Here is a 21,414-nt window from a genome sequence, read left to right on the forward strand (position 1 = left end):
TTGTTGGAAGAGGTGTATGTCAAACAACCTCCGGGCTTTGAAATTACAGCAAATGCACTTCAAGTATGCAAGCTCAACAAAGCTTTATATGGGCTGAAACAGGCCCCTCGTGCATGGTATGCCAAGATCCATGCCTTTTTGACCAGCAAGGGGCTGCACAATAGTCCTACTGAGAGCACCCTCTACATCAAGATGGATGGGGGGGAAATTTTAGTCATCCTTCTTTATGTCGATGACTTACTGCTCACAAGGTCCAATGAAGACAAAATTGCAGATTTCAAAGCTGATTTGCAGACCAACTTTGACAGGTCAGATTTGGGGCTGCTTCACTTTTATTTGGGGATCCAGTTCTCTCATGAGAGACGTGGCACTGTTATGTCTCAGTCCAAGTATTTCAGAAACTCTTGGACAGATTTAACATGCATGAGTGTAAGCCCATAGCCACTCCCATGGAGCCGGGGCTGAAACTCACAATGCATGATGCAGGAGAATTAGTTGATGCCACACTTTACAGTTAGGCTGTTGGACGCCTCATATATCTCTGCAACACTAGACCTGATATTCAGTTTGCAGTATCTCAGGTGAGCAGGTACATGCACAGCCCAAAAACTATGCATTGGCAGGCAGTTAAGCGCATCTTCCGTTTGCGTGAATGACCAGGGGGTTTTCGATTTTCTTTATTCCCTCTATTTTAATTTGGTTAAATTTCTAAGGCTTCGAGGTGTGTGAATTGGATTGGGGGTGAAATTATGCTTTGGGATTCAAGGGTTTGAGTCAACTTAGAATTGCAGGAGTTTCCCTAGTATAGGCAAAAGCGGGTTTGGTTTCAGTGTAATTACAGTTTTAAGTAGTGTTTTATTTATTATTTATTTATTAAAAAAAACACCCCTTGACCTGAATGGAAGTAGAAGAAGAAGCTTCCAGGATGGATCTTGTAGAGTTGGGAGTCCGGCCGACCTCGCAGGTGTCACGCCCAGCAGGCCATACACTGTCTGGCAGAATTGCAATGTTAGAGGATGCCTTGCAACAGATTTTAGCGCAGCAGTTACAAACAAATGTGGGGCAGTTTGAACTCAGAAAAATGGTGCATAGTATGTCTGCCAGACCATCTCGTGAGGAGAAAGGTAAATCTCCGATGGAACCGGAGTCCAGTGTTCGTACGGTCGAACCTGATCACACAAATGGGACGAGGCATTCGCCATTTGTGAAATTAAGAATGATATGAAGAAAATCCGCGAGGCCACCCATATGTTTAATGAGGCAGCGGACATGTGGTGGATAAAACAGCAGAAAGATGGAGTAGCATCCACTACTTGGGAGGGGCTTAAAAAGGAATTTAGAAAACACTTCCTACCTCCTGACGAAGCATCCCGAGCTTGGGATCAGTATCGAAACTTTCGTCAGAGAAATTTATCAGTGGTAGAATACACTGATAAGTTTAGAGAAAGTGTAATGAAGGTTGATGAACCCTTACCTCAGTTAATCCAAGTAAAAGATTTTATCTTTGGATTGAATGATCGGATAAAGATGGAAGTTCGGGCTAAGTATGCGAACACGCTAGATGAAGCAATTGCCATAGCCCTGAACTATGAGGATGCAAAAGGGAACAGACCAAGTGGGTTTGTGCAGGTTGGGACTCAGTATGGGTACTCGAAGAAAACTGGGTTTAAGAAGTGGATTAGCAAAGGGGGTGCCTCATAGTCTAGTGGTCAAGCCAAGCAGGCGAAACCAGTTGAGACTCCTAAATCAAGTACCACCATTGGAATGAAAAGAAAAGTAATACCAATGGTAGCCCGGGCTTGGTCAAAGTTCTCTTTAAACCCAGAGCAAAGGGAAAAAGCGAGGAGAGACGGCTTATGTTTTGGTTGCCTTCAGTCTCATCAGTGGAAAGATTGTCCACGGAACAAAGATCGTCGGATGGCTGAGATGATGGTCTCAGAATGCGACGTGGAAATGGAGGAAAGTCCTAGAGCAGAGCAGATGCAGATGCAGATTCAGCTAGCGGGATCTTCTCAAAGGTCAGTGTCTTTTTTGTTATGTGTGTCTGTTGCTAAGTTAGTAACTAGTGCACCTGATAATATCCTGTCAAAGCTCGCAGCATTGGGGTATACAACCTTTAATGATACGGAGTTAATTAAGATGAAAGGGCAAGTAGCTAATCATCAAGTCATTGTGTTGTTTGACTCAGCATCAATGCACAATGTAATTAACTCCAAGCTCGTAAAGAGGTTGAAACTAAAGACTAGCCCATCTGACTATGCATATACAGTTAGGATGGCAGATGGAAGTTCAACTGAAGTATGGGACCAAAGAGTTACCCAATTGGAGCTTCGAATTCAGGACTATGCTGAGAAGCTTGATTTTGAAATGACTAAGCTTGCTCATGCAGACATAGCCCTGGGTAAGGCTTGGCATTCTAGGAAGAATCCAGCCATAGATTGGAAAAAGCACATTTATCAATTCAAGATGAATGATGTACTGTATGTCTTACGAGGTGAAAGGGATATACCTTAAGGACCGTTGGTTCCGTGATGGAAATTCGAAAAGCTCAAGAAGAGTTTTTGTTTCTTTGTACAGCATCGGTAGAGCCGGTTGATGATTCTTCGGCTAGCACTGATGTTGCTCAAAATGGGGAGATGGCCAAGCTGGTTGATCAAATAACAGAGGAGTTCTCTGATTGTTTTAGGGATGAGCGAGCTTATGGGTTACCTCTAGAGCAAAATGTTCAGCATAAGATTGAACTAATCCCGGGGGCAGAACTTGTAAATAGATCTCCCTATAGGTTGAGTTTTACTGAAGAGGCAGAGGTGCGAAGACAACTGGAAGAATACCTCAAGTTGGGGCAGATTTAACTAAGTTTCTCACCTTTTGCTTCCCCAGTGATATTAAAGAAGAAGAAAGATGATACTTTTCGCCTCTGTATAGATTACAGAGCATTGAATAATATCACTATTAAGCACATGTATCTGATGGCTCGGATCAATGATTTGCTAGATGCATTACATAGGGCCGTAATTTTCAATAAGATAGATCTTAAGTGTGGCTACCATCAGATCCGTATTAGAGCCGAGGATGTGCATAAAACCGCTTTTAGAAGCAGGTTTAGACATTATGAGTTTCTGGTAATGCCCTTTGGACTTACCAATGCTCCAGCTACATTCGTCATGCTTATGAATGATTTACTACGTCCGTATATCGGAAAGTTTGTAGTACATTTTATTGACGATATTCTGGTATTTAGTAAAAGTATTACTGAGCATCACGAACACTTAAGAATAGTGTTCAGTACTTTGAGGAAAGCCAGTCTTTATGTAAATAAAAAAGAAAACGATACTGTGTATGGTAAGACTTGAATATTTAGGATTCATAATTACTCTTGAGGGGGTAGAAATGGATCCAAAGAAAGTGGCTGCGATACTGACTTGGCCAATCCCTCAGAGTTTGACCGCTTTGCGATCATTCTTGGGATTTGTTCAATTCTATCGAAGGCATATCAAAGGATATTCCGAAATAGTATCGCCATTGACCCATCTGACCTCAGATAAAGTATCTTTTATATGGGGACAGAATCAACAGGAAAGTTTTAACACCATAAAACAAGCTGTGGTCTCTGGACCGGTGTTAAAAATAGTTGATCCCCAAAAACCGGTTTTTCTTGAAACCGATGCAAGTGGCATTGCAGTAGGAGCAGTTCTTTTCCAAGAGGGAAGGCCAGTAGCCTTTGAAAGCAAGAAGCTTTCTCCCTCTCAACGAAATTGGCCAACTCATGAATTAGAGTTGTATGCTGTTGTCCATGCTTTGAAAACATGGAGACATTATTTGTATGGATCAGAGTTTTATGTGGATGTTGATCATGATACTCTGAAACATTTTTGTAAACAACCTGACTTGAGAGGCCGCCAAGCTAGGTGAGCAGAACTCATGCAGGAGTTTAATTTGACGATCCGGTACCGTAGAGGGAAGGATAATAAAGTTGCTGATGTGTTGTCACGCATTATGCATAACATGAGTTTCACGGTGTTAGAGAGTGCTCTAATAACGGAGATTAGAGAAACTCAAAAGGTGGACGAGTTCGTCTAGAGCCTTTGGCTGAAGGCTCATGTATTAAAACCCGAGAAAGATGATGACCTGACATCCAGAAAAGGCCAAACTTACGCAAGATATGCCATAAGGGATGGTATGCTGAAAAGAAATGGCAAGGTAGTAGTACCTAATCAGAATGATCTCAGGTAGAGAGTCATTCGACAATGCCATGATAGCCCATGTGCGGGACATCCAGGAGTCGAGAAGACATATGATCTTGTGAAGCAAGATTTCTTTTGGCCAAAGATGAAAAAGCATATTCATGAATATGTGACACGTTGTTTTTCGTGTCAGGTAAGTAAGGCAGAACGAGTGGAGCCACCCGGACTTTTACAGCCCCTGGAGATACCACTAAGTAAGTGGGAGAGCATTTCCATGGACTTTATTGTAGGTTTGCCTACGACACAAGGTGGATATGATTCTATCCTTGTGGTGGTTGATCGTCTTACCAAGATGGCTCACTTCATTCCAACTAGAGAGTCTGTTAGTGTCCTGCAAGTGGCGGATTTGTTTATTAGACATATATCTCGTTTGCATGGATTACCTAAATCCATAGTGTCAGACAGGATGTCAAATTTACCGGTCATTTTTGGACTGCGGTATTTGAGACACTAAGGACTGAGTTGGGAATGAGTAGTGGGGATCATCTAGAAACGGATGGTCAGAGGTGTCATTGAGGCAACATACATGGGACAAGTGGTTGCCATTGTTAGAGTTTGCCTACAATGATAGAAAACATTTCTCTACAGGGTTCAATCCGTTTGAGCTGAACTATGGTTATAGACCAGCGAATCTAACTTTAGTTAGAATACCTCAAAAAGTGCCTAGTGCCGCTAACTTTGTGGTTCAGATGCGGGAGATGCTAGCACTTGCGAGAGCTAACATCCGCCAAGCTATGGATAGAGCTAAGGCGTATGCGGATGAAAATCGATCCGCTAGAGAATTTAAGGAAAGAGAAAAAGTTTTCCTTAGAGTTCCTTTGCACTCTAAGTCTTTGACTGTAGGAGAGTGTGCTAAGTTATCACCTCGATATTGTGGGCCATGGTTAATTCTAAAAAGAATAGGCAAGGTAGCCTATAAATTAGAATTGCCACAGGGTTGTAAGGTGTACCCAGTGTTTCATGTTTCTCGTTTAAAGAAATTTTTGCATACAGGTGACTCACTAATCGAGGGTGTTGTTTTGTTTCTGGAGATAGAGGATAATGCAAGACGCAAACCAGCAGGAATCCTAGACCGAGAAACAATGCAAGTGCGCAATCGGAAGATACCCACGGTATTGGTTGCATGGCATGGTCCACCTCTATCAGAAGCTACATGGGAATCCGTATACCAGCTACGGAGAGTGTTCCTAGACTTTATCATCGAGGACGCTGATGCTGAAGAGGGAAGGAATGTTACGCTCAAGTCGAGGTAACATGACCTCGGAAGGGTCAGTTGGCATTTTCCTTTAAAGGATCAATGTTTGTATTATAATTGTTTGGGTTTCATGTAAATGATAAAAAAGGAATAAAGGTCAAGGTCCTTGGTGAGGGTGGCATGGCACTAGACTAGGTGAATCTAAGGCTAAGGGACTTTAATGCATTAAATGTGCCTAGGGGCAAATGTTTTAAAGATATCCCAAGAGAGGTAAATAATGCATTAAGAAAGGACCCTACAATTATGATATGTGGCATACGAGATTCATCTAGGGAGTTTTGGGGCTCGTTGAAAAAAAAGCAAGCATGAGCTTTTACGTAATTAGATCTATCCGTGAGCTTGCTACCAACGAGGTTGGCTGGGAGGAGAAACCAAGTGCCGGTGCCGGTGATTCCACGAAAGGAAGGCAGAAATCAGTTCGTAATGTTTCAGCCTCCAAGTCCTACACGGAAAAAACCGAGCTGTGTGCTGCCTCGCTGCATTCTCCTCCTCAAGGGAACACCAGTCCGTTCAAGTGATAGCCCAAAGCCTCCTCCACAAACAAGAAGAGGAAGGGAGCGAGGGGGCAGTCCTAACTCCTCTATCCTCAAGGTATTGGGATCTGATGATGAGTCCATCCTCCAATACTCTAAAAAAATGATCGTGATAGAATCAAGTCCGAGATGTGTAGAGCTGGAGGAGGTCTAACCGTATCATGTATGATACAGTTAATCTCATGTTGAGAGATCGACTCGAGTTATGCGTCCATGCAGTATTGGAAGGGGAACAATCAATCTATCTAGATACCATGACTGATAAAACTATGTGGATATGCGTGCATACCATGTCTCAGCCTCGCTCTCTGCTAGTCGTATGGAAGACTCTAGTGCCCGCCTCGGTAGGGTCTCCCGTGAGGTAAGGCCCATACTGTGTGGAGGAAAGTTGCGTTTGAAAGATGTCGTCGACTTGGAGAGGTGTCATGGCGAACTCTACTTGTACTATCTGATGTGGGGTGAGGGCTTACTCCGAATCATCTTGGAACCATAATGACGTACAGCCGCTCAAATCTCTTCTACTCTATTGCCGATCTCTCATAAAGGAACTGCGTACATAGCAATCGGTCTCACTAATGTGTCAAAAAGCCAGCTCTTCGTCGATGGGCCTGAAAGTGCCTCTCCGTCAGCTGTCTGTACCTCTCCTTCAGTTGCCCGTACCTCTCCGTCCGTACCATTCCGTACAGCCAGTCAGCAGCAGCCCGTTAGCAGCCCTCCATTTGTTAGACCTTTGCCTCAGCCAGCAATTACCTTGGCTAGCAACAAACACACTAACCCTAACCCCGAGTTGGGCTAAACCCCCAACCCAACCCAAGGGTTAGGTTGAGAGGGAAAGAGTGAGGGAGTGGAACAACGGGGAGAGAGTGAGAGAGAGGGGAGACACAAAAGATGTGGGTGTGAAGTGTTGAGCCACACCACAAACTCATAGGTTTTATTAGGATTAGGTTTTTCACCCTATGACTGTCTAAAGACAGTCATAGGTGTCATATCTTTAATAAAAGGGTGGCAATGTGCCTTTACCCCAACAACCTCCCACCTAAAGGCCAATGTGCCTAAAGGGAAGAAAAGAATAAAAATTACAGCAATATACAGTTACTGTATACAAGACCATAAAATAAGAATGGTCTCATCCTAATCCCATGATGTGGCGGCAATGTGCAAACCGCTCTGTAGGCAAGCTCTTAGTGAGCAAATCTGCAGGATTATCATCAGTATGCATCTTCACAAGCTCAAGTCGCTTGTCTTCCAGTACCTCCCTGATGAAATGATATTTCACATCTATGTGCTTGGTCTTTTGATGAAAGACCGGATTCTTTGCCAACATGATAGCACTCTGACTATCACAATGCAAAACTGGCATATCTCCTGTAATGCCCAAATCTCCCACCAGCCGAGTAAGCCATATTGCTTCCTTGCAAGCCTCAGTGGCTGCAACATATTCAGCTTCAGTGGTTGACAGTGCAACGCATTTCTGCAACCGAGACACCCATGAGATAGCACCTCCTGCAAATGTGAAAATATAACCGGTAGTAGATTTCCGGTTATCTGCATTCCCTGCATAGTCTGAATCTGTAAAACCATGCACCAATGCATCCTGCCTACCATAGCATATGCACAAGTCTTTGGTACCCTTGAGATACCTCAAGACACCTTTCACTGCTTCCCAGTGCCGCTTGCCTGGATTTGCCATATACCTGCTGATGACTCCCACCGCAAAAGCAATATCCGGACGAGTGGCAACCATGGCATACATCAAAGAACCAACTGCAGATGCATACGGAACCTTGGCCATTTCAGCCTTATCATCATCTGATCTGGGACTGTCCTTACTGCTGAGTTTTAAATGTGGAGGCAACGGGGTACTAATAGACTTCCACCCCTCCATTTTAAACCTCTGCAGTACTTTGTCAATGTACTCCTTCTGTGACAGAAACAAAAGTCCCTTGGATCTGTCACGAGTAATCCGCATGCCAAGAATATGGTTTGCATCACCCAAGTCTTTCATGTCAAAAGACTTATGCAGTTGCTTCTTCAAAGCACTAATCTCCTGCTGAGATTTGCTGGCAATCAGCATGTCATCCGTCTCACACCTATGATACCCTTGGGACTGCATGAAGGCATCAAACTTCTTGTACCATTCTCTTGGCGCCTGTTTGAGTCCATACAAGCTCCTCTTGAGCTTACACACAAGCTGCTCTTTCCCTTTAACAGCATATCCCTCTGGCTGACTCATATAGATCTCATCATGGAGATCTCCGTGAAGAAAAGCAGTCTTCACATCCATCTGACATAAATCCATGTCCTCATGAGCAACAAGAGCTAACACTGCTCTCAAAGTAGTCATCTTGACTACAGGGTTAAAGATCTCATCAAAGTCAATGCCCTTCTCCTGCTTAAATCCCTTGGCAACCAATCTGGCCTTATACCTCGGTAAAGCATTTGAATCCACTCTGACTTTGTAAACCCACTTGCATGGCAAAACCTTTCTGCCTGCAGGTAGGTGCACCAAGTCCCATGTATCATTTTGAAGTAGGGAGTCCATTTCTGACTGCATGGCTTTCTCCCACTTCCTTTTCTCTGTTCTTTTCATAGCTTCCTTGAAGCTGGAAGGCTCACCACAATCTATCAGCATGATAAAATCAGCCACATTATTGGCTCCTGGAACAAACCTGTCAGGAGGCCGTTGTACACGGGTGCTCCTCCTAACAAAATGTTCTGGATTAGGCTGCTGTCTAGCCTGTTCGTCATGCATGACGGGTGGCTGTACCACCATATTTGGCTGTTCTACAGCCCCATTTGCTGGCATATCCAATGGTGCATTATTGGCAAAATTGTCTGGCTGATTTTCAGCCTGTATACCCTCCTGAACAGGGTTATCTACAGCAGCCTGCTGCTGCATATTAATGGGCATTCTTTGCTGTCCGACATCATCATAAACAACCCTCTTGTATTCCACAGGTTGCACGGGTTCTTTGTGTACACTATCCTCTTTAAAGATGACATCATTGCTGCGTATAATCTTCCGTTTGACGGGATCCCATAACCTGTACCCCATTTCACCTTCGTCACCATAACCCATAAAGATGCATCTGGAAGACTTTGGCTCCAGTTTGGTGCGCAGTTCTTTGCGTATATGAGCAAAGCACTCACAGCCAAACACACGTAAGTGCTTATATGAAGGTGGCTTGCCAGACCACACCTCCTCTGGCACTTTCAACTCCAAAGCCTTGTTCGGCGACCTGTTAATTATGTGAACTGCTGTTTGCACGGCTTCTGCCCAAAAGCCATGGGGCAATGCAGCATAAGACAACATACATCGAACCTTCTCCTGAATAGTTCGATTCATCCGCTCACTCACACCATTTTGAGATGCATTATGAGGGGCTGTGAGTTCCTGTTTAATGCCCTTAGCTTCGCAAAACTGTACAAAGGCATGTGACACATACTCACCCCCATTATCGGATCTGAGGCATTTCAGCCTGCGACCTGTCCGATTCTCAACCTGAGCGACAAACTTCTTGAAAGCATCTAAGGCATCGCTTTTATGCTTCAAGAAATAGACCCACACTTTGCGTGTGGCATCATCAATAAAAGTAATGAAATACTTTGCACCCCCTAGTGATAGCTGTGGCATCTCACACAAATCAGTGTGCACTAGATCAAGCGGTGCTCTATTTTGGGGAGTTCTCCTCTTATGAGGAGTCATAGAATGCTTGCCAAATATGCAATGATCACAAGTAGGCAAATCTGAAAAATGAAAGAGACGGCAGATAACCCAAACGTGACAGTTCTTGCATTCCTTTAACGGACATGTGTCCCAGCCGGCTATGCCACAATGAAACCTTTGGCAGCTCGGTTATGGCAACAACATGATTACCTACACTGGAAACATAAAGAGGGTACAAGGTATCACTCTTATAACCCTCAGCCACTACAACCGGGCCATCAGTAATCACCCATTTGGAATCCCTAAATGTGGTGTGGTAACCACTGTCATCCAACAAGCCAGTGCTAATCAGATTCTTCTTGATTTGCGGCACATGGCGAACACCATCAAGCATAAATGTGCGTCCATCAGGGAATACTATCTGTATACTGCCAATCCCTGCAATCTGACATGCATAGTTGTTCCCAAGGTGAACAACTCCATGAGTACCTGTGCAGGAAGTAAACCACTCCCTATGAGGAGTAACATGAAAAGAAGCACCTGAATCCAAGAGCCAGGTGTGCATGTCATGGCCATCAATAACCAATGTATGTGCAATTACAGCAGAAGAGCATAAAACATCATGCCTGTCACTTTCACTGTTTTCTGCTGCAATATTCACTGCATCCAAGTCATCTGCCTTGGCCTTGCCTTTGCCTTTGCTTCCACTGCCTGCATCCTTTGTCTCAGCCTTCTTGGCTTTCTGATCCCGTATAAACTTGAAGCACTTAGACTTCACATGTCCCTTCTTGCCACAGTAAAAGCATTCAATATCCTTTTTGCCACGGGACTGACTGCGGGATTTGGACTTGCCAGCAGATCTCCCCTTCTGCTGAGTCCTGCCTCTTTCCTGTACCTGCAAAGCATTTGAAGACTTGCTGCCCGCATTATTCTTCCTGCTCATCTCCTCCATAAGGAGAGAGCTCTCCACATCAGCATACATAAGAGTGACATTTGAATTAGACAGGGTGGTCTTGAAAGTGTCCCAACTCTCAGGGAGGGTACACAACAAGAAAGTAGCCTTGAACTCCTCATCAAGGTTCAACCCTTGTGCAATCAGCTGTGTAAAGATGGTATTGAACTCACTCAAGTGTGAGGTCATAGCTGTACCTTCCTTCATGCGAAGGTCTACAAGCTTTTTCAACCAATAAACCTTACTGGCTGAACTCTTTTGGGCATACAACTCTTCTAGCCTCTGCCATAGGCCATAAGAGGTCTTTTCAGCCTGAACATTGAACACAAGAGAATCACTGAGAGTAAGCATGATCGCAGCCCTAGCGGACAAATCTAGCTCCTCCCACTCATCATCTGACATCTCAGATGGCTTGACACCCTTTACCCTTATGGGCTTAGAAATCTTCTTTAGCAGAAGTACATTCAAACACTGTTCTGCCCATAATGCATAATTGTGTGCCCCTTCCAATTTCTTTATGTTCAGAATTGATGATTCACTTCCCCCTGATGCCATATCAGATAAGGAAAGTACATGACTCCCTGTAAGTCAAAAAAGGACTAAATAAAATTCTGATTTCTCAGAAAAACCTGCTCTATCAAGAGCCAGGAGCACTCACAATAGTGCTGTTTTTACTGTCAAAAAATCTGCAGCAAAACATAAAATTTTCCCTCCAGTTACTGTACCTTCTGATACACTGTACCGTGCTCAAATAGGCATAAAACAGTAACTTCAGAATGCTGCAGCTGTTCCACAAGTGCTTTATCAGTGCATCATCAGCTGACGAAGCACAAAACACTGCTGTCCTGGACACTTCTCCCACCTCAGATGAGGTATTGCACTGATTTTATAAGCATAAACCACTTGTCATACACAGTTTTGTTCACTGAAAAGAGGCTCTAGACACTTCAGCCAGTCACAAACCTGCAACAGAGAATGGGACAAATCCCAAGCAATCACCCTTCTGCCAAGGGGATAAAAGGCATCTGAAGGTCTCAAACAGTAACTCAAGTGCTCACAAGCAAAATCTGGGCAAAAGCCCCTTGATTTGACACCTGTACCAAGTGAAAAACACCTCAACACTGAGGTAGCATACAAAATACAGCGCTCTCCTGGTACTTTCACCTGACAATGTGATGCATACACGGCCCTGTGTACACAATAACAACACAGATCCCAACGTACAAACACTGAAGAGGAAATCTTTTGAGCACTGTCAACGATGGACAGTTAGGGACCGAGTAAACTCGATGCGCCCTGGCCAAGCGTGGCTCAACTGAGATTTTTCAAGGTGTCGTACACAGAATGTGACCTGCAGAAATGTCACTGAATACACTGCGGAAACAAGGCCAATGTGGGCACCCTGGCTCCACACTGCCTCAAGGCATACACTGCATAAACTTCCAGGCAAAAGCCCTTTGAAAATGTCACCCAAAAGCTGAGATTTGCACTCAGCAAAAGCATAAAAGCCCTCTGCAAAATCAAGGCATTTGACCTTCCCGAAACAAGATAACTGTGCAACCACCACACACTGTGGTACTAGTCACCTCAAGCACGAGGGACACGAGGGAACTTGCTGTACCTTCAACACACAGTTTTGAGAACTGAACAACCGGGAATGTGAAGAGCAGAGTGCTCTCTCTTTTTCTTCTTCCCCCAAAAAAAAATGGCTGCTGTACCTGGTGTACCTGCTGCAGGGTACAAATACCAGCAAAGAATCCGAACTGTACCTTTGTCCCCTCTCTGACGCAACGACCGTACGGCGGCGTCCGTACAGTACGGCCGCCTGTACGGTGTCCGTACGGCGGTACGGACATCCATACCTGACCGTACGACGGCTGTACGGTGCGCGAATTTGCTGCGCACACGCAGCTAGCAGCAGCTAGCTGCTGCTGCGGCTAAGGCTGCCCCGCGTTGCCTGCGCGCCGCCTTGCTCTGTCCGCGCTGCCTGCGCGATGCCCAGCTCTACCCGCGCGCTGCCTGCGCGCTGCCCCGCTGTTGAGCTCGCTGCTGCCGCTGCTGAGGGCACAAGGCCCGAGGGGATAGGGAGAGGTAGAGGGGAGTGGAGAGGGAGAGGGAGAGGTGAAGGCTCTGATACCAGTTGAGAGGGAAAGAGTGAGGGAGTGGAACAACGGGGAGAGAGCGAGAGAGAGGGGAGACACAAAAGATGTGGGTGTGAAGTGTTGAGCCACACCACAAACTCATAGGTTTTATTAGGATTAGGTTTTTCACCGTATGACTGTCTTAAGATAGTCATAGGTGTCATATCTTTAATAAAAGGGTGGCAATGTGCCTTTACCCCAACATAGGTTAAGCTAGGGGGTTCAATAGACAGCCAATTCTGGATTGGCCTACCCTCTCCTCCAAGTTCCCCTCAACTTCTTCAACCTCCATTAGGACTCGGTACTCTACAGTTGCAGCCATGACACCCTCTCCATATGCATGGAATTAGCAACAAGAAGGCTCAAAATGACCCATCCTTGGGTAACAAGATCAGGTTTTTTATTTGCAGCAGGCAGTGAGAGAGCTAGGATTGGAACTGGCAGAAGTAAAGGCTCGACTTCACATTCTAATAGGGCCTAGAGGTTTCTTGCTGTCCCATAGACCTTTTGGTCTCTAGTGGACGTTAATACACTTTCTCTCTTTCTTTCTCTCTCTCTCTCTCTCTCTCTCTCTCTCTCACACACACACACACACACACACACACGCGCGCGCGCGCGCACGCGCATGCACGTGCGCACACTTACATAGATACGATATGGTATGATGTGTTATCATATCACATCATATCATATCCACGTGTGTATAGATGATATGTGAGTATTGTCACTTGGTTTGCCGGAAGAAGCATGCCTTTGTTTGTCGGAACGAAGAGGAGTTACTAAACATTTTATTCAATAACAATTCCAAAGACTTATAACGGAGGCTCCTCGAATAGAGAGCCCCATCCTCTCTCACAGACACCAAAACTTGGCTCTCCTAGGCACACACGTTGTACGATATCCCTAATCAACCAACACTCGATCTCTCACATGTACCTTGTGCCATTTCATTCCCACTTTTCACAGCCGGTGTTGTCAAACACGTAGCTCGAAAGCTTCACAATGGTCGAGCAAAAGATCATGAGGGCCTACCCATTGAGTTCATTGCATATGGGATAGATACCCTAGCCCCGATCCTAGGAAAGCTCTTTAATGAAGCCGTTTCACAGGCTTCTAGATCCTTAACACCATCACATCCATACACAAGGCAGGAGATTCCATGCGTGAAAACTACAAGACCAATATGATTGGACATGTCATGTCCAAGATCTATGCATCAATACTTGCCGTAGAGTTTAGCTTGGTCACAGAGCTTCGGGGTTTCAGAGTCATGTGGTAGGCAGGCTTTGGGTAGACCACGGAACCATGGACCATGTACTCACACTCGGGGGGATCATCGAGGAGACCAGGGCACGGAGATAGAGGGTGTATTGTTGCCTTGTGAATTTCCACAAGGCTTTTAACATGATGTCGAGATCTCGACTCATCAGATGCCTATGGGAGTTGGAATACGATCAAGAGATCATCTGGGCAGTCATGGCACTTTATGAGAGAGTCTCGAGTAGGATTCGAACTGGTGTAGGGTGGATAGAGGAGATCATGAGCACTATTGGGGTCAAACAAGGTTGTTCGTTATCATCGATCTTGTTCGGTCTCTACATAGTGAGCTTGAGACCTTTATCAAGACCCTAAGAGGCACTAGTTGCTCTCTATTTCTTCAGATACTTCTATATGCATATGATGTTGTCCTACTATCCTCCTTCGCAGAGAGGCTTCAACGACATCTAGACGTAGTACTTCTTTGAGACACATGACTTGAAGGTCAACCTTGGTAAAACCAAGGTCATGATCTTGAACACGTCTTGGGCAGCCATGCACAGAGTGTGTTTTACTTTGGACGGGTTGCCAGTGAAGGTAGTTGAATCCTATACCTACTTGGGTTGCCGTTCTCCGACCAATGTTTACGATGCGACCAATACTACAGGCTCGATCGAGTAGAGGCTACACTGCACCGGCCAGACTCGAGCGATAGTGCTTTCTCACTTCAAGGACCCTCAGACCAAGTCTCTCCTGTTGGACTCTCTGGTTCGATCGGAAGGTATGTATGGCAGCCCTTGTTGGAGGCGTGATCTATCAGAGTCGGAGTGGGCTCGAGTTGAGAGACTTTCGGTTCTTATGCTTTCACGAATGATCCGCAATAATCCTTTTGTCCCACATCAGATAGTTTTGGCTGAGACTTCGGGCATCCCCACTACAACGCGATGTAGCATTCCATGTCATCGCGTATCTCTTCCGCATGCGACAGTATGGATCTTTCACCAAAGGGCGACGTAGGCTCCCTTGACTGGCTTTATGCTCCTCCATGACACTGGCAATGGAGGGTAATAAGAGGTGTTGGTATGCATATACTTGCAGATGGTTTGATAGCCTTGGGCTCAATATAGACAGGCTACCCCTTTCTAGTATGGCGTTGAGGCCCCCTCTATCCTACTCAGATATCACGAGGTGAACCAGGTTATCCGAGAGAATCTCCTACAATTACACACATTCAGGACTTGGTTGGCACGCCGTGAGCTCCCTATGAAGCTCAGCTTCTATAGAGACCATTGCCTATGGATTTCGGAAGAGGGCTTCATCGACCCACTAGGATACATGCGTATCCACATCCCCCACAAGATGAGGATCTCAATTGGGCAGTTTTGAGTCTCATCATGAGTGGTCGAGCGGAGGGCATACCTAGAGGGCCGCATCTGTACCCTGTACGATTCTCGGGAGATCGAGTTAGAGGAGCATTTCACTTGCAGGTGCTCATTGTACTATGAGATCAGAGGTCGGTACAACAGCCTTTTTAGAGATGGCTTCGGCTCCCTACCTAGCTTCCTATCCTACCCAAACCATAGATGCTTGACAGCTTTCATTCATGAGACCGTACAGCACATAGAGTGGTTGCTCAAAGCACGTAGGGGAGATCATGACACACATCTAGACACCACTCAGAGCATCATCATCGAGTCTTTCTGGCCAGACAGTACTGATCAGCAGGACTCACAAAGGCAGTGGCGGCGGCCATGGGGATCCAGACTCGCCAGCACACTGAGGCACCGGTCACGCTAGAGGACCTACCCACAGGAGTGACTATGGCACTTGTTCGCCGCTGCAGGGCTACAGCCAAGAGACTTCAGCGGGCTGTACATGCCGACAGCTTGCCAGCGCCCTATCATATGATTTTCGCCCCTGTAGCATCCTCACACACCGACGCCCCTGCTAGGGTTGACACTCTCACTGGCTTCCACTAGGAGAGTTTTTTCCTTTTATGTACCAACGCTGTTATGGGCAGGATTATGGATTTTTGATTTTGTATGCATCTTGGGTGTTGATGCCGTTTAGTGGCTCCACCCATCAGTCCATTGTATCAGCTTTTTTAGTTTCATAGACTCTTTTTGGTTTTTCAAAGACTTTATAGACTCTCTCTCTCTCTCTCTCTCTCTCTCTCTCTCTCTCTCTCTCTCCAATAGGCCGATTTTTGGTCTTCAGAGGACGATAATATATTCTTCTTCTTCTTCTTCTTCTTCTTCTTCTCTCTCTCTCTCTCTCTCTCTCTCTCTCTCTCTCTCTCTCTCCAATTTTTAGCAGTTTCAGACTTCAGGACAGAATTGTGCCGTTGCATGCATAGGTCTGTGTTTTTGGAGCTTCATAGAAACTTTTCGTCTAGAGACATTTCTCTGAAACACCTTTTCAGTCACACTGTATTGGAGCTCATGTTTGGTATTTTTAGTTATAAATTGCAGGGGGGGGTGTCTACTTGCTACACATCACAAAAGGACCTTTGGATTTTTTTGCACACTAGCTATGTGCTTTCCAACAATCACCAAAAAATGCTCCCATGACATTTCTGCAAGAACATTTTTCACCTTCTTAGCAATGCGGAAGTGATCTGATTTCAGAGTAGACTGCTAAAGGAATCTTTCACCACAAAATACTGGCACCAATGGCTTGATAACTTGTAAGGTGAAAAATATCGAAGTGTACAGCTTTGATAACTTGTAAGGTGAAAAATATCGAAGTGTACAGTGTAACAGAAAAAGAGACAGCTGCCCTTTAGGCAAAACAGACAAAGATATTGTGTTAGAGCAGTATCCTGTTGGATTGACTTTTCGGAGTGCAGAAGTCTGCTTATGTTTGTAGCTAGTTTTGGAGGCCTATTCTGACACTCTTCTTATTTTGGTGATGCATTTTATAACAGTAGTAGTAGTTGTGTTCTCACAGGATGAGGTTGTGCATGTTGGATTCGTCTAGATATGTATGCATTTTTTAATTGGTTTTTTTCCCCCCTCACTCATGATATCCCTGTGGCTTATACTCAGTGTAATGATATGATGCCTTCACAGGTACCGTCTGAGATGTGATGGGCATTGGCAAAGTATACTGCCAGCTAGTCTCTTATGAAGCAGTCTCTTATGAAGCATTACCTTTTCCTCTTGGGAAAAAGTAGTTTTGAAGATGTGTTACAATTTCTGGAGTCCCAAGCGCTTCATACATTTTGGTTTCTAGCAGGTGATATTTGCGCTTGAGTGGCTCAGGTTTTGGATGGCATAGTAGAGATGATTTGTATTTTGGATGAGCACTCTTTTAAAGTACTGTCATCTTTGGTGACACTCTCTGCACTGTTCGGGGCCATGCAGAGATTTGCTTGTCTTAGGATGACTTTAGGAGCCTCAGCATTGCTGAGCTCTGTGTGTTCCTTGTTTTAATGGGCAACCTTTCTTGAATTGTAACTGAAAGACATAAATACAGACTGGATTTTTGAGAAGATTGTAATAGATTGGCTATCTTATTAGCACTGAGAATGCACTGTTTATCATGAAACTGTCACGTTTTACTTGCAGATTGTCAGGTCTTACACATGTTCTTTACTTGATAAGTTTCAAAGGCACCTTTCTCTTTTTGTCCCCCCATTAAAAAAAAGAAAGGGGAGGGGGGGGGAATTCTAAATTGCAGAGAATGTGCTGCCTCTCCATGTACGCAAGCCTAAGTTCTATCTTTGAATTGTAAACTCGGAAAAACATTGCAGATAGGTTTTTCTGTATATTACCTTCCCTCTTTGTGTGTCACGCAATCTCATGCAGGGTGATTGTGAGAGCCTAATAGCTTTACTCTCTGTTTTTAAGTTAGGGCGACTTGGGAACCCTTCCTGTACACAATTTGTATAAGGGAATTAATTTGTTTCTTGGATTTGAATTGCTATTTAATGTGGTAATTATAGAGCCCATTTAGAACATGAAGGTGTGTAAGGTCAAATAGTAAATCAGAATTACTTAGATGTAAAGTAAGCCAATAAATGTGCTTATGATTACCATGGGAGCACATTTAGTATGGTAGCATGCATTAGTTAAGTTGAATGATGTCAATGCGTGCAAGTATGTTAAATTTACAAAGCATAGCTTCGAGCATGCATAGATGTTTTATCACTTTGGAATTTGCCTTCCATATACTCTAGGGGTTACCTATGCTTCCATATATATTGGAAGCATGTTTTTGTGTATTGCCTTGGCTTTTAATATGAATGTTGCAATGCCATATACTTGAAGGTCTATTCAATGTGCACATTTTCTTTTTGGTCTTGTATTTTGCATTCCCTATCATTGTTAATGTAATGTAGATGCTCTTATAGGAATAAAGTATAAAAATTGTTGTAATCTTGTGTCTCATTGTGCGTTCTATATGACTTTCTCTATGTTCCTAAATTGGTGAGAGACAATGTGGATTTGCCCTGGTAGGAGAAGTGAGACTTGAGATATGTATTTCATCTACATAATGGATATACTACTCTCGCATTTGGTGCAATGATCTCTCTCTCTCTCTCTCTCTCTCTCACACACACACACACACACACACACACACACACACACACACACACACACACACACACGTGCCTGCTAACAAATTTTTTTTATAGTGAACACATACACGCATGCACACATGCAAAAAGTAAATTCATTGATTCAATTATCGCAATGGAATTCTCTCTCTCTCACTCTCTCTCTCTCTCTCTCTCTCACACACACACACACACACACACACACAATTCTTTTTCTTTAAAAAATATTTCATAACTATATTAGTAAATTATTTATGTTTTCTTGTGTGTATTTGACCCATTTGCTTTGTGGTAGTTGATAAGCCTAGTTAATACTCGTCCTTGGTTGGCATATGGACACACACATGCACACACACACACACACACACACACTATTTTTTTCCTTCAAAAAATATTTTATAACTATATTTGTAAATTGCTTATGTTTTCTTGTGTGTATTTGACCCCTTTGCTTTGTGGCAGTTGTTTGTAAATCGCTTATGTTTTCTTGTGTGTGTTTGACCCGTTTGCTTTGTGGCAGTTGATAAGCCTAGTTAATACTCGTCCTTGGTTGGCACAGGGCCAACCACAACAATTTGCAACAATAAGAATTGTCGATCGGAAAAGTAGTTGTGAAGTTGGTGAGAAAGTCCAATTTGTTGTTGTCAAGCCTATGTTGTTCGTCACTGCTAGCTCCATTTCTTAGTATTTTTTGTGGTCATCCTTTTCTTGGGCTAATCCTAATCCTAATCTCATTGCGTGTGGGATCTCAAGTTTGGATGGTTCATCTTTGCTCACATGTGATCTAGCATCTAGTTTCCATCAAATTCCAAGTGCTATGGCATAGGGAGCTCTCATGGAGTGTGTCTATGATAAAGAGGTTGGTATGTCCTTGTCAACACAATGCTCGCAAATGACGCAAGATTCTCTTTCATCCTGTATGTTGAGGTGATTGACACATATGAGCTTAACAAACTCAATGGTCCTTATGTAACAAGTGCCCTCTCTTAGGATCCTAGTCATCCTCTCGTCCTCTCCATGGGATGTGGAGTGCTAGCCAACGACGTCTCACTAAGAGACGTTTGTCTCAATCAATGATGGCTGCTGGTGGAGTTCCCTAACCTTTATTCCCTTAAACCTATATGAGTCAACACAGGCTGCTACTTCGGTGAAAGTAACTATAGAACTCAATGTTGCTTAGGACTCATTTGAGATACAATAAAATGAGAGGGAGAAACCACAAGCTCTTGGTACACCAACATTGTGCATTGTAGTGGAACTTCATTGGTGTTGTCTTCCATTGCCTCATTGTTGTGCAGTAGCAATTGGAGTTCAAGCTTGGAGATGATTATCTTGATCGTGTCTCATCCATTTTCTCTTTACATTTATGGTAGATGGATGTATAGGCCTTCTTAAGCTTTCTCATTTACATGACTTGCGCTTGTTGAGGAATGACTTCAGTGGTATTGGACCATTGGTCCAAGACTTGTGCTTGTGAAGTGTTGGCCTCTTTAGCGGTAGCAAGTTGGTCCTTTAAGATTCTGCAGTCCCTTATAAGCTCTTCAATGCTGAATGTGCATATTGTCAAAGCCTGTTGCATGTCTTTAAGCTTGTCTTGGCAATCCTGGAGCTCTTCTTCTTTGTGGATTAGAGGGAGTCGAGCATGTGCGGAGGTTAAGGAGTTATAAGAGGTTTGTAGGATTGCCATAGCTTGTACTGCTGCTGTCAGCTGTATTTGGCTTTGGTGGAGGTTGGAGGTGACATCCCTCACTGCCTTCTCTTGAGATTTAAAATCTTGGTTCATGCGCACTTCTTCAACCTCCTTTTCATCTATATGCACCCGAAGTGCCCTAACCTCTTTGGCGATTCCCTGGAATCGGTCTTCGATTGTTGCTGCAGTCTGTCTTTCCAATTCTCGTGCATGTTCCTCCTTGGCCAAGCTAGTGAATAGTTTTGACATTTGGAGCATATGGCTAGCTTAATGATGGAGAATGACAGACATTGATGAGGACTGGCGATACTGCTGATACAATTGGTGCCCATGTAGCCATCCTGATGATTCTATAGTACTTGTTGGGTGTTGTTCCAATCGTATTTTAGTCCCTTAGGTACAGTAGTCATATTGTTGATCTGGCACTAGCTCCCCTTATGGCTCATGGACTGGCATGGTGTCGATGGGTGGTGCTAGTAGCAATGTAGCCTTAGGCTTTGGTGTCGATCTTGCCTCAAGCTCTGGCTGTTGTTGTTGTTGGAGATATATTGGTTGAAGTTGTGCATTGAGCTGTAGCATCTCGTGGGGCAATTCCTCAATTCTGACTTCCAGAATAGGCATTTCTTCTGAGGTATCCGCATTTGCTAATGTGATAGTAGGAGAAGTTGGTGGCGGCTCCCATGCTGGTGAGAAGGGAATGGCCAACTCAATAGGTTTCGATAACTGGGGTAGAGTCATTTCTCACTCATGTAGCTCTTTATTGATGATTACAGCCAATAAGTGTGGAATTTTACATTTTTGGCTTGATGAACCATCTAGTTTTTTTGTGAAGAAGATGACTAAGTACCGGATCCAGTCTTGCTTTAGTTTCCTACTCAGCAAAATAAATGTACAGAGTGGAAGGGATCAATTCTTGCCGCACTTAACCCCCAGGATTGTGGATAGGAATTGTGCTGCTTCCTTGAGATTAATGATGGTGTGAAGTAATATGCCAACCCTATGGAACATTGCGCCCTTGGTGAGGAGAGGTTGTACTTCGAGAAATTTAGCATCGGCAGGCCTTGTAGGGTATTTTGCACCTTGTGTTAGGAGTGAGAAGGCCCTTTAAATGACT

General features: G+C 44.2%; 1 protein-coding gene across 3 annotated transcripts in view; it reads left to right on the plus strand.

The window, feature by feature from the left end:
- Positions 1–17,689, plus strand: part of LOC147897071 (uncharacterized) — a 60,570-nt gene extending 42,881 nt beyond the window's left edge. The window contains exon 4 of one of the 3 annotated variants that reach the window (XM_087381724.1): positions 17,121–17,684. The gene's annotated coding sequence lies outside the window, so the exon portion shown is untranslated. Of the gene's footprint in view, positions 1–17,120 lie in introns of all 3 variants that reach the window. The other 2 variants (XM_087381725.1, XM_087381726.1) reach the window with 2 other exon arrangements.
- The last annotated feature ends 3,725 nt before the right edge of the window (positions 17,690–21,414 follow it).

This window comes from Dipteris shenzhenensis, chromosome 11 (genome assembly GCF_047967505.1).
Source record: "Dipteris shenzhenensis isolate YYH24624 ecotype China chromosome 11, Dip_SZ_1.0, whole genome shotgun sequence".
Taxonomy (NCBI): domain Eukaryota; kingdom Viridiplantae; phylum Streptophyta; class Polypodiopsida; order Gleicheniales; family Dipteridaceae; genus Dipteris; species Dipteris shenzhenensis.